Source organism: Myotis daubentonii, chromosome 3, assembly GCF_963259705.1.
Source record: "Myotis daubentonii chromosome 3, mMyoDau2.1, whole genome shotgun sequence".
Classification (NCBI taxonomy): Eukaryota; Metazoa; Chordata; class Mammalia; order Chiroptera; family Vespertilionidae; genus Myotis; species Myotis daubentonii.
Window position 1 is genome coordinate 139758244 of NC_081842.1, and position 21283 is coordinate 139779526.

The 21283-nt window shown below is 39.7% G+C and overlaps 1 long non-coding RNA gene across 1 annotated transcript in view; it reads right to left on the bottom strand.

Moving 5' to 3' along the window:
* LOC132230748 (uncharacterized) overlaps nucleotides 1–19146 on the bottom strand; it is a 54893-nt gene extending 35747 nt beyond the window's left edge. The window contains exon 1 of the long non-coding RNA XR_009451928.1: nucleotides 18905–19146. This is a non-coding gene — a long non-coding RNA (uncharacterized LOC132230748). The remainder of the gene's footprint in view (nucleotides 1–18904) is intronic.
* Nucleotides 19147–21283: the final 2137 nt, after the last annotated feature.

The window sequence follows — 21283 nt, forward strand, 5'->3', positions numbered from 1 at the left end:
TGAAATAGTCTCTTTCCTCAAAGAGTGGCTGGTCTGTCTCAGTTAATGCCTACCACCTGCAATCCACCACCTGAGCCTGAATCACAAGTATTTTCCTAGAGTCTTCTTTTCCATCTGATCAATTCCTATCAGTTCTGCATGCAAAAGATCTCTCAAAACTTATCTCTTGGACAATTCAGTTTATCTCCTAATTGCATTACCTCCCATTTCATCCCCAGTTCTACCTCCACAAGAGCAAAGATTTCATTCAACTTGTTTACTTCTCTATTATGCATAATTTGATCAATTTCTACATGTGGTGGATGCTTAATAAATAGCTCTTGAATGAAAAGATGCTCCAAAGTGATATTCCTAAAACCTAGATCATGCCACTTGACTCTTTCCAAATTTTCAGGCCTCAAAGTAAAATTTAGAATTGGCTTGGCAAACAAAGCCCTTAACATTCTGGTCTTTGAAGATTTTATCACTCTTTCAAGCTTCCATGTCATTGATCTCACTGTCCCCTTCCCTGAAATACATTGACCTTGCTGGTCCTCACAATGGACTTCTACTCATCTTTTAAGATTTAGTTCAGAAATTTTTTTCTCCCATTCATCCTCTCTGACCAAACAAGGCTATGGCTTGTCCTTGACCCTTTGTGCTCTTAGACTCTAGCAATGTATATTATTAGTTATCTCTTTAATATATTTACATATCTATTTCTTCAATAAAATTGGGGCTCCTTGAAGACAGGGCCTGTGAATCAGAATAAAAAAAAATTCAGCCTAATTAGCATGCGATGGTGGTCACTTGGGTCAAAGAGAAAACCACAAGTATACACAAAATGCAGGCCTTCTACTATTTACATATTGCTGTCTTCCTGGTTAAAATTGTATTACGTGTATAAAAGAAGGCAATCAAGTGTGTAATATATTTAGAAAGATTTCTATCAAAACGGTTCAGATTTTAGAAATATTTTGGAGCTTACATAGGATAAGCTCTCATTATCCAAAGGCTCATTCATACGGAACACCTCATTGCCTTACAAAAGTAAATAAATGGATATATACAAAGATCCTATAACATGCAGCAACACCTTCAGAGCAAAGGCAAGATGACAAACTCCAGCGGTATGATCTACACCGTTGAGCCCCAAAGGAAAAACTCGAAAGACCATGGGTGAAAGCCACAAAACTGGGAAGAGCATAAAACATTCAGCAGGAGAAAGGAAGCAGAACAGGGTGCTGTGGAGGGCAGAGTTTAGAGGCTTGAAAGGGAACTTTCTTCTTTTCGACATAAAGGGAGACTGCTGCTTATAAAGTGTTTTCAAAATCATGGTGTTTAGCATGCCTTTGACTCTCTTGATTTGTGAAGCATGATTATGAATATTTACTAATTGATCTACCGGCAAAGCCCTCTTTAGAATTCAGTAATACTGGATCCCAATTAAAGAGGAGCAAACATGCCTGGAGAAACCACGTACAATCCTGTGGCTGGGCTGGAATCCTCAGTAGCAATGAGGTCAGTCATTGCAGATGTAAATTGCTCAGGTCTTAGTGCTGGGCCAGTGTATTCCAAATTCTGGAACCTTCTTGAGATGAATTTAATTGGTAAAGGACAGATTTTCCCCACCCCATCCTCCCAGCTTTATTGAGAAGATATTTTTTATTAATATAGTTAATTATTTATTTTAATGTGTCTTTGGACAATTTATAAACATAATATCTTACTCATGATTTTATAAGGCTTAATGAAGAGTTATGAAAAAAAATAATTAAAAAGTCTGTTTAAAGAAAACAATGGCCCTGGATGGCATCACTAAATGGTTAGAGCATGGGCCCGTGCACCAAAGAGTTGCGGGTTCAATTCTCAGTTAAGGGCACATACCTGGATTGCAGGTTCGATCCCTGGGCCCATTTAGAGTGCGTGGGGGAGGCAACCAATGTTTCTCTCCCTCTCTCTCTGTTTCCATTCCCCTCCCGCCCACCCGTTCACTCTCTAAAAATAAAAAAAGTTGTGGGAAAAATTATCATCAGCTGAGGATTAACAAAAAACAAAAATATAAATTAAATAAAATAAAAATAGTGATAGTACTGACATCATGTACCTATGGAGAAAGCCACTATGGTGATATACGAATGAAGTTTTGGGAAGCACTGAGTAAGAACAATGCTCACTCTTACTGTTTCAAATTTGTGCCTGTTTAATCCTCATGTCTATAACTAAATTATTATAAATTTGTAAAGTTTTTATTTCTGACTTGGAGTTAAAGGAAAGGGATAGAAAAGTAAGGGGGAGGAGTGATGTGAAGGAAAGTGAATCAAGTAGGGAAAGCCTTACGTGCAAGTTCTAAAAACCAGTTTAAGAAAACTAACCCAAATAAGCCCTTTGAATACAGTATACGAAACCATCCTCATGAAGATGCAGCTCTATTTTATTTAGAATTTGGCTCTCTCGGGTGCCCTGGGGAGACAGGCATCTCATTTTCTGGAGGGGCCCAGAGTAACAGCAGTCACTCGGCACTCTTCTTGCCAATATCTCATACAAACAGCACACAGCAGTGACTCAATCAAACAACACCGAGCATTCAGAGCCAGCTCTCTTAGTAGAGACAAAGCTCCTAGGGGTGTTGACCAAAAATAAATAAATTCATTTATTCATTCATTTTTTAAAATTTTAAAAGAGGATTTTTGAAGTCCCCCTTTTAAAAACTTTTTTTTTCAAATTACCTCTTTTAATTGCATCTCTGTAGTTGATAGGAATTTAACAGAGGAAACCAGACTGAGAAATAGAGGTAGCCAGTAAGCATGTCACGTCAGTTCTGCAAAGACCACTGAAGCAGGAGCCAGATCTGCCAGCATAAAGGCCTATGACATCACAATCAGCCACTAAGAGATGATTTATGGTTACCTATAAAAGGGTCCAGCCTCTGGCCCTTGAATATCTCTCAGTCTCATCTCTGACCACTCCAGCATAGGTACCTCATTATTTTTTAAGACTCAGCTCAACCTCACTTCTTTCAGAAGACTTTCTTGTGTTCTGAGTCAGACCCAATGCTCTGGGCTCCTGTAGTGCCCCCAACCTCCTCCCCTCCTTATCTCCTATATTTATTGAGCACATACTATGTCCCAGTGACTATTCTAAGTACTGGAGATGTAATAGTAGCACCCCTAGTTTCATGAAGTGTAGATGGGGAGAGGTGAGGGTGGGAAACAAAACACAACCCCTCCCTCCAAAAATCCACTCCAAATCGTAAACAATCTAATTTTGTGTAGGGAAAGTTCTGAGGACAACAAAAGGGTGATGTGTCATGATCTGAGGAGGGTTATTTACTTTAGATTGAGCAGACATGACATGAAAGAGCTGGAAATAGGAAGATGTGGAAGGTCAGTGGCAACAGCATATGAAAATATTCTAAGACAAGGAAGAGCTTTGGGAGTTTCATGAACAGAACAAGACCGGGGGGCCTCAAGTGAAATGAGCAAAGAGGGGCCAAGATGAGGTTAAAAAGTTAGGTAGGAGCCAGGAACCACAGGGCTTTTTAGGCCATGCCAAGGCAAGTTGATTTTATTGTAAGAGCAACCAGAAGCCACCGACATAAGTGGTTTTCAACCAGCGTGAGGTGGGAAGATCTTATCAGAATCAGCCAAGGAGCTAATTTAAGGCTCACTTGTTTACTAGACACTCAGATTTCTCAGGTCTGGGGTAGCCAGCCATCACATTTAGTGAATCATAGACAAAAATGCTCTGAAGACGCATCAAAATTGACAGGTTCGAAAACAAACTCCTCATCTTCCCCTCATTCATCATTATGTGTCTATCCCTCTCCAAAATGGCTCTTCTAACCTATGGCTGGCACGGCAGTTCAGTCATTTAAATTGGAAATCAGAGTCATTCTTAACTACTCCTTCACTTTCACCACTAAATTTAATCAGACTGAGTCTTGTCCATTTCATCATCAAAATATCTCTGGAAATGGTCCTTCTCTCCTGCCCACTGCAACTGCATTGGCTCAGACTTCCATCACCTCTCATCTGATGTTTATCACCGTCTCCTAAACTGGCCTGTGGTCTCCACCAGCAAAGCACCTTCCGCCCTGCAGTCAGTGTTCTCTTTCTAAAACAGGGATCGCGATCGCTGTGAGTAGATCTCTGTCTAAGAGGCCCTTTTCTGACATTCCCTCTCCAGATATTGCTGACTTCTTGCCTGTTAAATATCACTGATAACTCTGTGTGCTTACACAATAAATCTTGAGTTTACTGTGGTATATCAGACCCTTTCGAATTTGTCTCAGTTTAGGTCCCTCACTCCTCTCTAACATTCTACATGCTACAATTACTTCTTGCTTCTAGGACATTCCCTGCCTTTTCATGTGTCTCTGTCTTCTCACAAGCTCTTTCCTCTGTCTAGAATGCTCTTCTTCCCAGGTAAACTCCACTTGCTTTTAAAGCTCCAGCTCAAAGAATCCTCCTAATTGTAGGCACTCCATTCTCAGTGCCCCCTCATACAGCCCTTAGCACTTTAAATTTTCAGGACTTCTTATTTCAGTTATAAATATTTGAATCCCCAGGAGCCACTCAAGAGCAGAGACTGGATCTTCTCTCTTTATTTCTAGCACCTAGCATAGCATCTGGCACAGGTAAACAAGGCAGAGCAATATGATTGCTACTATGGTAAGAGATGTAAGCAAATGAGGAGTCACAGATACCTTCATCAAGATGGGAACATTTGGATTGGGTCTTAAAGATAAGCAGGAGCTTGTTAAGTGCTCAAAGATATCATTGTTTTTTTAAAAAATGTATTTTTTATTGATTTCACAGAGGAAGGGAAAGGGAGAGAGAGATAGAAAGATCAATGATGAGAGAATCACTGATTAGCCGCCTCCTGCACACCCCTTACTGGGGATCGAGCCTGCAACCTGGGCATGTGCTCTTGACCGGAATCGAACCTGGGACCCTTCAGTCCACAGGCTGATGCTTTCTCCACTAAGCCAACCTGGCTAGGGCTCAAAGATATAATTGTTGAATGGATAAGCCAATGAATTACTGTTGCCCCCCGCACCACAACCACTCCATTTGTTTCGTATTTTTATATCCAACTTCCTTCTTTGCAACCAAACAAATGAGAAAAACAAACAAATAAACACACAAAAAACCCACATAAGGTACAAAATTTCACTCTAGTTCTGTTCAATGGCCTCATGGATTCTTCCTCAGTCACAGCTTTAAATAATGTAAGGTGATGCTAAATTGGAATTATCTTGGCACAGCAACTGCATCTGAAATTTAACTGGGTTTAGGCCAAAAGATTTCATTTTTCAAGTGGTTTGCCAAAATGGCTAAAACAGAAATAAGCAGGCACTGCTTTATATATAGTTTACTTCCTCTTCTGTCCAGGGAGTTGCTGGCCCACTTTGAAATTGGTGAAACTTCTCCAGGGGAGAAAAGCAATGATCATTCCTTTTAGTTTAACTACAGGTAGGGCAGCCACTCGGAGACACTGGAGTGCTTGAACTATTTGTCCTGGCACTTTTATTTGGGTTTACCTGATAAAGCGCTCTGCTAAGAACTTGCTAATGAAAAAGTGGTGTTATTAACATTTGACTGTGCTTAGAAGGCCAAAAGGTCAGGAAGGTCTAGAAAGAAGATGTCTGTATATCTCCCTTAGCAGTGGTTCCCCCACTGCAATCACAGAGCGGAACCCAGAGTGCAAAGGCAGCTGTATGGGGTGAGCTGGAAGGCTTTTGATGCATAATTACACTGAGACACAACTGGAGCCTGGGGAGAGGAGCTGCCTTTATTCAGAGAAGGCCTCTGTGTTGTCGCACAGGGATTGTTCATCTGTGTTCATCTTTGCCTGGACAATAGGAGGAGCTTCATTGAGCTGCGCTGTCATTCTGTAGAATGCATGTTGCCCAACTTCAGGGTAAAGCCAATCCCACACTGGCCAGTTTCCATTTCCTCTTCTATTAAATAGGAGAATTCAAATCTAAGAGAGTATGAATCTTTGAGTTCAGAGGAACTGAAGCTTGCTGACAAGGGAGTATGGCGCACGTCATATTGCTCTGAACTTGTTTACAAGTACTGAGGAATAAGACTTGTAAACAAGTTCAGAGCAATATGACTGATGCTATGGTAAGAGGTAGAAGCAAATGAGGAGTCACAGAAACCTTCATCAAGGTGGTAACATTTGGATTGGGTCTTTAAGATAAGCAGCAGCTTGTTAAGTGAGGCAGAAGAGAGCTTCTGCAAACAGATCGGGGTCTCTCTACACCTTGTCTTCTGTCATTGCTCAACATGAACCCTCAAGTACTTCCGGTTTCCTTAGTGTATATCAGATATGCTAGACTCATTATCATCCCACTCTTACTGTTCATTACCTGTTCTGAGTGCAAAGCTTTGGACACCTATTCCTAAATGCCAGGGCCTAGCACCCACCTCCTTGAAGCTTTCCATATGATCTTCCCAACCATAATTGGTGAAATGATACTAATACTGATACATCTGAGGATGAGGCCAGAGAGTATATAGCAGCCGTGGGCAAGCTACGGCCCGCGGGCTGGATCCGGCCCATTTGAAATGAATAAAACTAAAAAAAAAAAAAAAAAAAAAGACCGTACCCTTTTATATAATGATGTTTACTTTGAATTTATATTAGTTCACACAAACACTCCATCCATGCTTTTGTTCCGGCCCTCCGGTCCAGTTTAAGAACCCATTGTGGCCCTCGAGTCAAAAAGTTTGCCCACCCCTGGTATATAGCCATGTAAGGGCTAAACTCAGGCAAAATAATGGCTCATGAAGGTCCTTCTATTCTGTTCTCAAAGCATCACAGGAAAATGTAATGCCAAGTTCACAAACGGCTGCCACTATTCTAGCCCACAGTGTTCTCTCCCTGCCTTGAAATTCTAAAACACTCTTAGTTTGTACTGCCAACTTACATATATAAGTGTATCATTTTAGAAATAAATGCATTTTTGTTGTTTCTTATGTGTCTTTAACTAGACAATAGTTGTATAGTTATTTGTATCTGACTTACTAGATAATAAGCTCCTTCGTGACAGAAACCAACTCTCATGTTCCTCTATAAATAGTGTGACCCTACCCTTGGATATCCAGTAGCATCCCAGTTACACCAATCACGTGATTGCTTTTCTTAGAAGCCTCCCAATAGCCAGCCCTACAAACCAGTACTGGAAACCAGTGCTGGAAACATCCATTCATCAATCGTAGGTACATAGAAATTATTTGATTTTCTCCAAATTTTCACCAACCACTTGCTCCTGAAGACAAAATGTCTCAAAGCATTGCTTGGTCTATGACAGCAGCTCAAAAATAATCATTAAATACAATTCCACTATTTTATGCAAATGTTTCTTAAAACTGTATCTCTAGCCTTAATATGTTACATGATCATCAAGACTCCCATGGTCCTCCAACCACAGGCACTTACTAACCTCAATATGTCCAGAATTTATCCTCACCACCTCACCCTGATACCTGCTCTTTCTCCTTTCTTTCCTATCTCAATGAATGGCATCTTTTCTGTTACTCGACCAAAACCAAACCAAACCCTGTGAGACATCTTTCCCTCTAACTAGAGTATCCATAAAACCAAGCACACAAACTGCTCCACTCTTCACAGTGAGTGGAGATACTCAGGGTAATTACTCTGGCATACCTAGGACTATTCTGGACAAACCAGGACCTTCTGACCTTCTCTATCTTGACAATCTTATCTTGAAAATCAATCACCAAATCTATTAATTTTATCTCCTAAATATCTCTTAAACCTCATTGCCCCTATTTGAAGTTGCCATCATGTCTTGCTTAGATTATTGTGGTGGCTTCCAAACACATTTCCCTGCTCACAGTCTTGCAAATTTCCAATCTATTTTTCACCTAACAGAGAGTTCCTTCTATAATACACATTTAACCATCTTATCCCATCCTTAAAAATTCTCCAGTGGTCTGGCATTTTCAAAGAAAAAGTTTAAGCCCTTCAATCTGGTCCCCACTTACCTCTTCAACATCATCTTATATTACCCTTGCCTCTTATTGCCTTGCAATTTATGCTACAGCTTGACTGCCCTACTTTAGGTTTCCTGAAAATGCTGTACTCTCTTGTATGCAGCCTTTACACATGCTCTAACGAGTGCCTGAAACCCTTTCTTCACTCATATATTTCACATGGTGAACTCTTCTTGATCCTTCAGTATTCCTTCAATATTACCCCCAAGGCTTACAACTAACTCTCACCTGGCAACTGGAATGACCTAGATAAAACACAAATATAACCATGTCACTTCTTTGATTAAATAATTCAGTGATTTCTGATCTCCCACAGCATAAAATCTAAGCTCCTTGGTAAACATCTGCAAACATTGATCTCTGTCTTTGCTCTTACCATTTCTTGTGCCTAGAAGGTCCTTCCATATTTTTGTGGGGTGCTGAGTTTAAAACTTGGTTCTAACACTTACTAGCTGGGTCTTGGACAAATTTTTAACCTGTGTCTTGGTATCATCCTCAGTACAGTAAGGATAATCATAGCATCTATCTCAGGGAGTTTTTTTGTGAAGATGACATGAATGAGTATTTAAAATAGTGCACATAACAAATTTCCAATGAATATTAGCCATCATCATTAGTATCCTTAGAACTATTGATGTTCTAGACATCTTCTTTAAGAAATTTTTGTTCAACCTCTAAGTTTTATTCCTTCATTCAATAATATTTTAAAATCCCTACAGTGACCCTGGCTGAGTGACTCAGTTGGTTAGAGGGTCATCAGATATACCAAGATTTGGGATTCCATCCCTGGTCAGGCACATGCAGGAATCAACTAATGAGTGCACAAGTGGGTGGAGCAGTAAGTCGATACCTCTCTCTTTCTCTCTCTCTCTTAAATTGATAAATTTTTAAAAAATAATTTAAAACCTCTATAGTCCTCCAGATACTCTAAGAAATAAAGATAATTTAAAAAAATATATAAACAATAATATGTTTTTAAATTTAAAAATAATATTTATAGCCCTAATCGGTTTGGCTCAGTGGATAGAGCTTTGGCCTGCAGACTGAAAGGTCCCAGGTTTGATTCCAGTCAAGGGCATGTACCTTGTTTGGGGGCATATCCCCAATAGGGGTGTGAAGGAGGCAGCTGATCAATGTTTCTCTCTCATTGATGTTTCTAACTCTCTATCCCTTTCCCTTCTTCTCTGTAAAAAAATCAATAAAATGTATTTTTTTAAAAAATAATATTTATAAAATTCTACAGTTTTCTGGAGATACTAGAAAATAAAAATGAATAACGCAGTCCCTGGTTTCAAGAATAGCATAATCTAATCCTCTTCTCATGTCACTAGTGGTAATCAAATCATAGCATATCAATATCATCTATTCATATGTCACCTTCTCTGTGGGACTGTATAAACCTCATAGGCAGAAATGGATGTATTCACTTTTGATCTCCAATGCTAGTATATTTCTTAGCACAGAGCAGGTTCTCCATTAATGTTTGTTGGGCTGAATGATCACCATATTTAATCATTCTAGTCTTACACAACTCTTGGCAAATATTCTGTAAGCAAGTCTCTAATTCATAAAAATCAGTTCATACCAGTTCTAAATTTCCCTTTCTTGTTTCTGCTGTGCTGAAGAAAATAAAAGTTCTACTGTACTGTTTGTTACTTCTGATGATTTCAGATGTCTGAAAACTTTAGAGACAAAATATGCTGTAAGATGTTATGTTATGTAATGGATGGAAGTGAAACATTTATGTTGGATAACTTTTCTTAGTAAGCTCCATAAAAATAATCATGTGTACTTCTCTGAAGCAGCAATAATAATCTTGTACTGTGGACAAATTTCAGCAAGGATCATCCAAAGTTCAAGTTATCTGTCCACTCCTCCATCCATCCACCCATCCATCCACCCATCCATCCATCCATCCAGTCATTCAGCAAGTGATATCAATTAAGCTTAAACTCTAGGACCAGAATGGTGTCAACGCACTGAAGTCTTGTGGGTTTCAGTATTTCTTACATAATGTTCAGCATTAAAAGGAACAGAAGAGAAGATAATATGGATGTCTAATTTCTCCTTAACACATTTATTATTGGCATTTTTATCTAAGCATTAAAACTTGTGTGAGAGTTTATGATAAATATGCCACATTTTTTGAAAAGTCTCCTTTTTAAGAAAGCAAAATATTTTTATGGTTGCTTTGAAGGAGCAAATATGAGTGAACTAAAAGTCCTGAGTATTTTTAATTTTAGTATTGAAAAACTTTTCCCTTTTATTTATGGTTAGAAAATCATATACTTTACAAAGTGGTCCCTCCAATAGTTCAAGTAACCACCTGACCCCATACATAGTTATTATAATATTATTGACTATATTTCCAATGCTGAAGTTTACATCCCTGTGACTATTCTGTAACTACCAATTTGTACTCTTTAATCCCTTCACCTTTTTCACCCAGCCCCCCAAGCCTTTCCCCTCTGGCAACCATCAGTATGTTCTCCCATCTATCATCTGTTTCTGTTTTGTTTGTTTTGTTCTTTAGATTCCACATATAAGTAAAATCATACAGTATTTGTCTTTCTCTGTCTGAAAGTCCTGAGAATTTAATAGAGCTAGACCCTCAAAGCCTAATGAAAAAATGGAGAGAGATAATCATGCGGGTCTAAGTTAAAGTGAATTTCCCAATATTCACTTGGCAACTTGTAATCATTACCACCACCAAGTGTACTAATCACATTAATAAGTCCAATCCCTTAAGCCAAATTGAATTGGCCTGGAATAATTGCAAAGAATATCAGGCATAGTCAAAGGGAAAATGCTTGCCATGAACTCTTTCTGTGGTTGCACACTATCATAAGCATCACATGAAGATACACTTCCTTCTGGGAATACCCCACCGGAAAAATTCTATCTCTATAGTCCACTGTTCCACACTCTCTAAAAAGCCTGATCTCTTTTGAATCAAGAAAGATTTTCTTGCCTAGACATGTCATTTCCTGCGTACAGAGCTCCACCTGCTGAACAAGGCATGGACAGCACACCCTAAAGGGAGGAAATCTCAAGGTTTGTTTGGATTAAACCTGTCATGACAAGGAAACAATCATATACTTAGTCTTGCAAGAGCTCCTTTTCAGAAGCCAGGACCAAGCCAACCTTCAGCCAAGCTTAGTTAAGGTCATTAAACATCAACAAACAATGGTAGTGTTGTTACCTTACATAGTCTATTCCTGTGGGGATAATTAGGAAGGTGGAGGGATTTAGGGCAATTCCCAAGTTTACTTAACTTCCTTCTGCTGTATACAGGGACATTCAACTCCTAACCCTATGTTAACGAAGATAAATATATCCAACTGTGAATAACTGATGATAATATCCCAGAAGCACTTGCTTTCTCTCTCTGGTCCAAAACTGCTGCCACATTTTCCAGGTGTTTCCCTCCAGAATGGACAATTAGCATATCACAGAGCATGCTGCCCACCTGCTCTTCTGGGAGCAGCAACCCACGAGTTCAAGGACAATATCTGAAATCATGCGTGTTATTTTCCTTAGGGTCCGTTTACAGCATGTGTCTTATCTTGAAAGCTGAAGAGACTGGCAAGTAGGACTTTCTCCCAGGGAGACTTTCTGCCAAAAAACAACTTTCAACCCTTCTGGCCTCTCTCTCATTGTCTGAAAGATCCCAATTCCTCAATAGCAATTATCTAGTTTCCTAGGATTCCCAAAGGCTTTCTAGTCCTCTAGAGAAGTAAACATCTGTCTTTTATATCTTATCTGTGGGTTTTGTTCCCTCTTGGTGAGTTCTATCCTGCTGGTTACTAACTTATTAGAATCATCTAATGGAGTCATCAGCTCAATAGTTGCATGCCTCATGTCCTCTCCTGTCACCCAGGAGCAGCTCTCTGCCTGGAGCCAATCATCTACAAGGGGCAGGCTCATGGTCAGTACTGCAGGAAGCCTCTGAGAAGCCATGCATTCAGGCAGCCTCTTTCTCTCTCTCTCTCTCTCTCTCTCTCTCTCTCTCTCTCTCTCTCTCTCTCTCCTAGATCCAATCTATTTCTTTTTGTATCTGATTTTTCTGAGACTCTCCACTCTACTCTCTCTTTTTCTTTCTCTGTGACCCTGTCTCTTAGTATCTCTTTATCCTTCTGTTTATCCCATGTTACTTTCCCCCTTGCATCCCTTTCATTTAAAAAATCCTGTTCTCAAATGGCTATGATGAATTGGTCACATGAGCCAGTGGGACTTACCACATTCTTGGGTTATTCTTCTAGTACTATAAAGAACTGAGATAATAAGGATTCTGCTGTGAAAAAGAAATTGATGTTTTTGTATTCTCCAAATTTGAATGCTTAAGATTGGGCTAGCAGTTTGCCAAAAGATATGTATAGAGAAGAAGCATGTCTCTGGGAACATGGAGTGCCCTGTCTTCTAACCATTGCCTAGGCAATAATCAGGAATTAGGTAACTTCACAGGACATGATATGAAGCAGAGGCCCAGGTCATATGCCATCAGCATTTAGATCAAGGCTATTCTGATAATTTTAGATAATGGTTATAAGAATGTTTCAAACCAGCTTTCTACAAGTTTCTGATGCATGGAACTAAAAGCATCCTCTTGTATCCATCTGTCCCCCACAATCCTACCCAGTAGCCACACCAACATCTGTTGGGCATTCTGAGTGGAATCTTAACCAACCTTCATGGGAAGAGGGAAGAGGAGTGTTAGTAAGAAGGAGCAGAAAAGATCATCAAAGAGGATAATGACACTGTAGGAAAGCCCTTTTTTAAAACTTGAAATAAATATGTTCCAAGTTGGGAAATGAGCCTCTAAAATAAATAAAAATTAACTACAGTTACTCATTTCTAAACAAAGAGCATGTTTTCACATACAAAATTGGCATATATTCTGAACTGAGAGCACGCAGTGCTGTTATAAGTACGGTGGAAAAGGCACTCTCAGGGTGCTCATACAAAGATTTCGGAAAGCAGTCTGGTGGAATGTCAAGATCCTTAAAATCCTTCATATCCATTGACATATCCTATCTAATAAAAGAGAAACATGGTAATTAGCAGCCAGCCAGCTTGAAACTAACATGAGGCTTGCTTGCTTCAGTGATGGAGGACTCCAACGTTCCCCGCCTGCCTTGCCGGCCTCTGAGCCTGCAGTTTGAAACATTGTAACAAATATAGAAGCTAAACAAAACCCCAGAAACCTGCTTTCAGCGAGCCGGGATCTCAGAGCTGGAGTTATACATTGTTTCGATTATAGAACCCAAACAAACCAGATACCTGCTTTCAGCAGCAGAGGCCTCAGAGCTGGAGCCTCAGAGCTAAAGCTGGCCCAGAATAAAAAAAAAAAAAAAAGAAAAAGAGAAAAAGGAGCAGTTGGGAACTTCAGCCCTCAGCCCCAGACCCAGACTAGCCAGGCACCCCAGTGGGGACCCCCACCCTGAAGGGTGTGTGACCAGCTGTAAACAGCCATCATCCCCTCACCCAGGCTGGCCAGGAACCCAAGTGGTGACCCCCACCCTGATCCAGGACACCCTTCAGGGCAAACCAACCAGCCCCATCCATGCACCAGGCCTCTATCCTATATAGTAAAAGGGTAATATGCCTCCCAGCACCGGGATCAGCGGAGCCACGAGGCCTCCCAGCACTGGGATCAGCGTGAAAGGGGGCAGCGCCCAAAGCCCCTGATCGCCCTGCAGCTCTGTGTGTGACAGTGGGCGGGGCCACAACCTCCCTATCCGCCCTGCTCTGTTCATGACAGGGGAAGGCACCCCAACCCCCTGATCAGCCCTGCTCTGTGCCTGATAGGGGTGAGCTCCCCAACCCCCTAATCGCCCTGCGGCTCTGTGTGTGATAGGGTGTGGTGCCGCAACCCCCTGATCAGCCCTGCTCTGTGGGTGATAGAGGGTGGCGCCCCAACCCCCTCCCCCCCCACGGGCCCTGCTCTGTGTGTGATGGTGTAGAGCCATAACCTCCCCATCAGCCCTGCCCTGAGTGTGACAGTGGCGGCGCCCCAACCCCCTGATCGGCCCTGCTCTGTGGGTGACAGGGGGGAGCTCCTCAACCCCCTGATTGGCCCTGCTCTGTGCGTGACATGGGGGAGCTCCCCAACCCCTTGATCGACCCTGCTCTGTGCATGACAGGGGGTGGCGCCACAACCTCCCCATCGACCCTGCCTTTAGTGTGACAGGGGGCAGTGCCCCAACCCCCCAATCGGCCCTACCCTGAGCATGACTGAGGGTGGCATCGCAACCTCCCAATCCGCCCTGCTTTGTGCATGACAGGGGAAGGCACCCCAACTCCCCAATTAGCCCTGCTCTGAGCCCGACCAGAGGCTGCATCTAGGGATTGGGACTGCCCTCTGCCACGCGGGAGCAGGCCTAAGCCAGCAGGGCATTATCTCCCTAGGGGTCCCAGACTGCAAGAGGGCACAGGCCGGGCTGGGGGACCCCTCCCTCCCCCCAGAGTGCACAGATTTTTGTGCACCGGGCCTCTAGTTAATATATAATTCTGGATAGAATTCTAATATATTCTGAAATAGATTTTAAAAAATTAGTGCACAGAGATAATCATTATTCACCATTGCATAAAGAAAGAAAAACTGGAAATGATTTTAATATCCACCTTTTGGGAAAAGTAGTTTGCCAAGAATTTTAAATATAGAGAAATACTTATAATAAAATGTTAAGAGAAAAAGAGCAAGCTATTACACGATCTAAACTATGATGATATGAATAAGGAAAACTGAATATGGAATTATAAGGTAATGTTTTACTTCTAACTTTTTAAGGCCTTACAAAATATCTACAATATGCAAATATTGCTTTAACAATCAGGGGGAAATGGCATTCTCTTGGCTATAATCTGAGAGAAACAGCTTTCCAATACTTTGATTGAGACCTCAGAATTTAAACTCTCCTCACCAGCACACAGTGCTTGGTTAGCTAAAATGATCATTTATAGCATTAAAATAATCCTCTTAGTTCACCATAATGCATTCTACACTCATCCTCAGAAAGCTGTAGTCTTAAAGGCAGAAATGCAAACACTCATATAAATCTGACTGGACTCATCAACCAGTTGTTTGAAGCATGGCTCTCTGAGAAAAGAAACTGTATAAATGTTTCCTTCTGAGATGCTTAGACTCTGAAAACTTTCTATATTTAATCCTTAATTGAATTACAGTAACCACAGCCCTGATTACCCACCCACACGCAGACTTTCAGAAAGCTTTCAGAGCAGCTTCCCATATACTCCAGGGTTTTCGGTAGTTACAAAATTCAGAGAGTTGACCTCAACTGGATTTTGAATGAAAATACAGCGTTGCCAGTTGGCTTATAAAAGGTCTCTGGTAAGGTTTTAGTGACCATATTTTGGTGAATGGATGGAACTAGGAAAGAGAGTGGATCATGTCCTGAGATGTCTATCTCAGGAAGCTACTCTTGCTTAGAAAGCTCTCCGCCAGGAGCTAGGGCTGGCTCCAGGTGCCATGGGACTGTCTAAAGTTCCTACTTCCTTCTAAATTTGGAAGCCTTTTACAGAAACTGTTGGTCTGATAAGTCAACCTTGCTTTTGAGTTGTGTATTCTGGATACTTATATTTGTCAGATTACATGTACTGGGAATATTTTCTTAACAAGGACTTTAAAAATTTTTGTATGCAGTCCAATTTGTTAGTTTTTTGTTAATTTTAGTGTTTTTATATCCATTCCCAGAAATATTTGCCTACCCCAGGTCACAAAGATACTCTTTTATGTTTTCTTATGCAATCTTTTTTTTGTGTTCATATAATTTTATTGTTTATTGAATTTATTGGGATGACATTGGTTAACAAACTTACACAGGTTTCAGGTGTACAATTCTACATCATCTGTATACTGCATTGTGTGTTTACCATCCCAAATCAAGTCTCCTGCTATCACCATTTATCCCCCCTTACCTTCTGCCATTCCTCACCCGCCTTCCCTCTGGCAATCGCCATACTGTTGTCTGTGTCCCTTGTCTTTTCTTTTCTTTCTTTACTTAATGCCTTCACCCTTCTCACCTAACCCCTCACCCCTCACCTCTTCCTTTCTGACAGCTGTCAGTCTTTTCTCTGTATCCATGAGTCTATTTCTTCTTTGCTTGTTAGTTTATTTGGTTTCTCTTGACATCACATAAATCTTTTGCTTTTTCTTGTAGAATCTTTATAGTTTTACCTTTTAAGTATGTGCCCTGATCAGGAATCAAACCAGCGACTTTCTGGTACACAAGATGATGCTTAACCAATTGAGCCAACCGGCCAGGACTATAACCCACCTTGAATTAACTTTTATGAGGTATAAGGGAAGATTCAAAGTTGATTTTCCCCATACATTTGTTCAATTGTTCCAGAACTATTTTGTTAATAAAAACTTTACTTTCCTAATTGAATTTTCTTGACACATTTGTTAAAAATCAATTAATTGACCATATGTATGTGGATTTATAACTAGACTATTGTATTCTACTGACCTATTTGTATATCCTAACACCAATATGACGCTGTTGTGATTACTAAAACTTATAGTGAGTCTTTAAATCATGTATTATAGGCCTTTAATTTGGTTCTTCCTTTCTTCCATCTTTCTTTCATCAAGAATTTTGTTAGCTATTCTAGGTCTTATGCATTTCCATATAAATTTTAGAATGAGCTCTTTAGTTTCTATAAGATATCTGGTAGGATTTTGATAGATAGTACATTGAATATACAGATAAATATGAGGACAATTAATAATAGTGAATCTTTTTAAACCATGAACAGGGTATATCCTATTTATTTTGGGTATTCTTTAATTTCTCTAAGGAATGTATTACAGTTCTCAGTATGGAGCTCTTGTATGTCTTTCATTAAATCAATCCCTTAGTATTTTATGGTTTTTAAACGGATTTAAATTTTTTTCATTTTCCTATTATTTACTTTTAGTTTATAAAAATGTAATAGGTTTATGCATCTTGATAATGTATCCTGTGACCTTGCTAAATTTACCCGGTTAGTTGTTTTGTAGAATATTTAGCATTTTCTATGTAGACTATCATGTTATCTGCAAGCGAAGACCGTTTTACTTCATTTCTAATCTCTATGCCTTTTTTTCTTACAGCTTTAGGTAAAATAATCATACAAGAAAATGAAAGTATTTAGTGCATACAATTTTATATGTTTTAATATGCCTATAGACCAAAAAACCATAGCCACAATCAAGATAATGAATATATTATTTATATCCATTGCAGTCAAGTTTCCTCATGCCTTTATATGCTCCCTCTTTCCTATCCCTTCTCATCTAAATATTTTTTATTTATTTTACTCATCTAATTGCCTTGGCTAGAGCTCCAAATTATAAATGTCAGGAGTAAAAGAGGGAATATCACTGCAGATCATACAGATATTTAAAAAGATAATAAGAGAATATTATGAATGCTAATATTTAACAACAGATCAAGTGGACAAATTTCTTGGTAAATATAAGTTACTAAAGCTAAAACCAAAAGAAATGGAAAATCTGAAGTACAGTACATCTATTAAAGAAATGGAAGCCTTTTTAAAAATCTGTTCACAAAAATACCTCTAGGCCCAAATGGTTTCATTATTGAATTGTATCAATACTGAAGGAAAACAGAGCAATACTACACAAACACTTTCAGAAAGTAGAGAACAAACATTTTCCAACTTGAGCTCTAACTACTTTGCACCAGGAAGAATAAGTACTGCCCTCCGGGCAAAAGATATGTAAAAAAGGGCAGTTCCCTTTTTTCAAGAATCAAATGCCCTCCTGTTTCTGCCCATTTGGGTTGCCTTCCACTGACTTCAAATAGTTGCTTTTCTGTTTTGTTCACAGTTTCTAATTGCTATCAGTTCAATATAAGCTACTCTACCACTTGGGGAATGAAAATTCCTATTTATATTTATCTAAAAATTTTGAGAAAGGTATTATGCTTTACTAATATTTAAGATAATAATGGAGGCTCTGTCCTTGCTTGGAACATATACCATATAGTCACATGCCATATATGGAAAAGAAGATAGATGTCCTGAGAGGCAAGTGAATGCAGATGGGATTCAAATGATGACCACTCCCATTGGCCCCAGATTATGATGAAATTAAGTTTATCTGGACCATAAGGGATTTACAGATTTTATTACCAGTTTTGACTAATGAGTCTTGGCAATTTGGACAAGCCTTTAAAAGGATTTCTGCAAGGAAACCAAGGGTTGAACATAAAGATGTAAAAATAACCCATCACCAACTTATCCTGCTTCTAATACTAGAACTAGCTCTTTGAGAGAGACCTTGGAAAGTAAAAATGATGATCCAATCTGATGATAAGTCACTCTGAGAGTGTGACCAAGGCTGAAAGCAGCAGGGCAACCTGGAGCGTCATGGACTATCAACTGTTGGTGATTGAGAGAAAGAAGTGAAAGAGCTGGGTGGGTGACGCAGAACTGCAACAGCAGGGACAGAAAAGGCCAAAAGGTGGTATAGCTGCTTAGCATCAAACCCGTAGGTGGTATTTTGTCTTGTATTTAAAGAAGGTGGGGGGATGATAATGTTCTGAAAGTAGCAATGAAAGAGATTTTAAATGAAAGTTACTTTTATTTTATTTTATGGCTATTTTAGGCAAAAAAAAGGAGCTTTGATTTAACTTATCCACATATTTTACTCACTAATAAAATTACTTTGTATATTTAATAAATGAAAAGCATAATCTGAGAATTTTTAAGCTAGAAATGTTAATTAATTCAAATCATAAAAGCATTTAAAATTATTTGTTCCTTCCATTTTAAACCATGCCCCTCCTCCACCACCACACCCCCCACTCTCTCTCACCTCCTTTTCTCAGCCACACTTATGAAAATAGTTGTCAATACTTACTCACCCCATTCTCATAACTCCCCTTCAGTTTTGAAACCACTGTGATTTGGTTTCTGAAACTCTCAATGGTCTTGTGACTAAAGCCAATACACACTCTTTCTATTTTTACCTTCCTGACCTCTCCACAGCTTGTGTTGCTGTTTACTACACTTGATTTTTAAAAACATTTTCTCTTAGTGTCTATGGCATGCCACTCTCCCAGTTCCTTGCTTACAATTCCTTTTCCGTTAACTTAGCAGGCTCTTGTTTCCTTCTCTAACCCTTGGAATTTCAATATCTTGCAACATCCTGACTTAGTCACCATTTGTTCCCTAGTTTTTAAAATATTCTCCCAGATATTCTGAGTCATCCTGTTGGAATTATTTTCTCCACCCTGGTAAAGTCCAAATCTCTGTTTTCAGCCCATACTTCATTCTTGAGTCCCAAATTGTATATACAACTGCCTGTTTAACTTCAACACTTGAGTGTTCCAACTTGCTTGAAACTGAGCTCATTATATTGGCTCTCCACCTTCAGCTCATCCTCTGTGTTCCTTGTCTCAAGGGAATGGGAAATTCAGTCGTTTACATCTGATACCTGGGAGTCACCCTTGACTCTTCTTCTTCCTCGACCCCCCTTATTCAATCAGCCACTAAGTGTTGCCAGTTGAACCTCCTAAACATCTCACAAAACCATCCATTCCTTTCCAACCCCACTGTATTATCCTACGCTAGCCACTACACTTTGATTCTGCATTCGTGTTCTAATTGTTCTCACTCTCATTCTGTTCTCCCTCTAATCTGTTCACACTGCACCCAAATTGTCAGAAGATTTCATTCCCCCTGCTTAAGACCATTTGAGGGCTCTGCAATGCTCTCACAATGAAGTCCAACTGTCGTAACATTCTGACATGAAATGATAGGTTATTGGCTTTCAACATTCTGCACTTACCTTGTCATAACACTAATTGCATGATAATATTTTGAAATATCCATCTTTGTGCTTTTCTTTTCCCAGCATCCTCTGCTAGTGTGACTTTCCCCTTTGTCAGAGACATCTACTTTGCCTGGAGAAGTAGGATTGTTAAGGCAGGAATCTAAAAAGCAGGAAACAGTCAATGTTCAGTATTTCTTTTTTTAAAACCTCTAAACAGGCTTTTGAATATCTGAAGAGAAGTCCTGAGGGAATTTGAGAACAGAGTTTAGACTGTAAAAATAGAAGTAGAAAGAGGATAAAAGAAAAATGGAGCATTGCCTCCCCACCACTACATCTAAATAGAGAGTCCTTTTGGGCTGAGGAGGAGGAGTGTGATGGGGTGGAGGACAGGCATGGCCTTAGAGGAGGAGGCCTGGGAATGAGAGGTCTGACCAGACAGAACAAATATAGGCAAGCAGGGCCAGCATCAGGAGAATTGCTAGCCATGGGGGACAGTCCTGGGGATACCTGCTGAAGCTGAACCAATGCCTATAAACCTCTTGTAACCATCGAGGCATAGCACACACTGCTCAAAGGGAGAAGTCATGTCAGCCATTTGTTTTGTCCTTGACAGTTTTGATTCTTATAGTTCAGTTTATTGTAGTTTTTCATCTGAAATACATGGGTAGTCACTACTACCCTCCATTTATTAAGAGCTTAGGATACTCATAAACTCTTCTCCCAACAGAGGGTGATGGGCCCTGATACCTAAAGACGAGATGGTGATATGGAAGGGACAGTCCCAGCACTGGCTTGGGTGTAACTGGATGAGTGAAACACAGTCCTATCACACACTTACTATACACTATTGTAATACCTTCCTTACTTTTCCTATCTGCTACTAATTGTAAGCTTATGAAGGCAAAGTTCATGTCAACCTTGGTCAGCATTAGACCCCAGTGCCCCATGTAGTGCCTGTATGTTGTGTGCTCTGTAAACATTGGTTGGTTAAAGCAAAGAATGAATGATTTTAAATTAAGTGATTTTAAGTGTTATCTTTTAATGTTGAACTTGCATGTATATGTGCATAACCCATGGACACAGACGATAAGGTGGTGAAGGGGGCTGGGGTGGGCTAGAATGGGTCAATGGGGGGAACAGGGGGACATATGTAATACTTTCAACAAAGAATATTTTCAAAAAATTTTTGATTGATTAATTTCTTTAAATATCAAGATAGTAATATCCTTTTAGCCTAAGCTGTAAATCCTAACACTTTAAGAAATTAAGTTAAGGAGCTGAACTATTCATAACTTTTAAGTAACTTTAGATTTTTCTGTTCTGTTAAGATATTCCAACCTTAGAGGCCTGTTTACAGTCTCCTGTGTTCACCTTTTGGAATCTCATATATATTTGATACTTCAAATAAGGAAGTCATTTGAAGCATGACAGCTAGCGAATTGGAACATGCATACATGTCATTATGAAC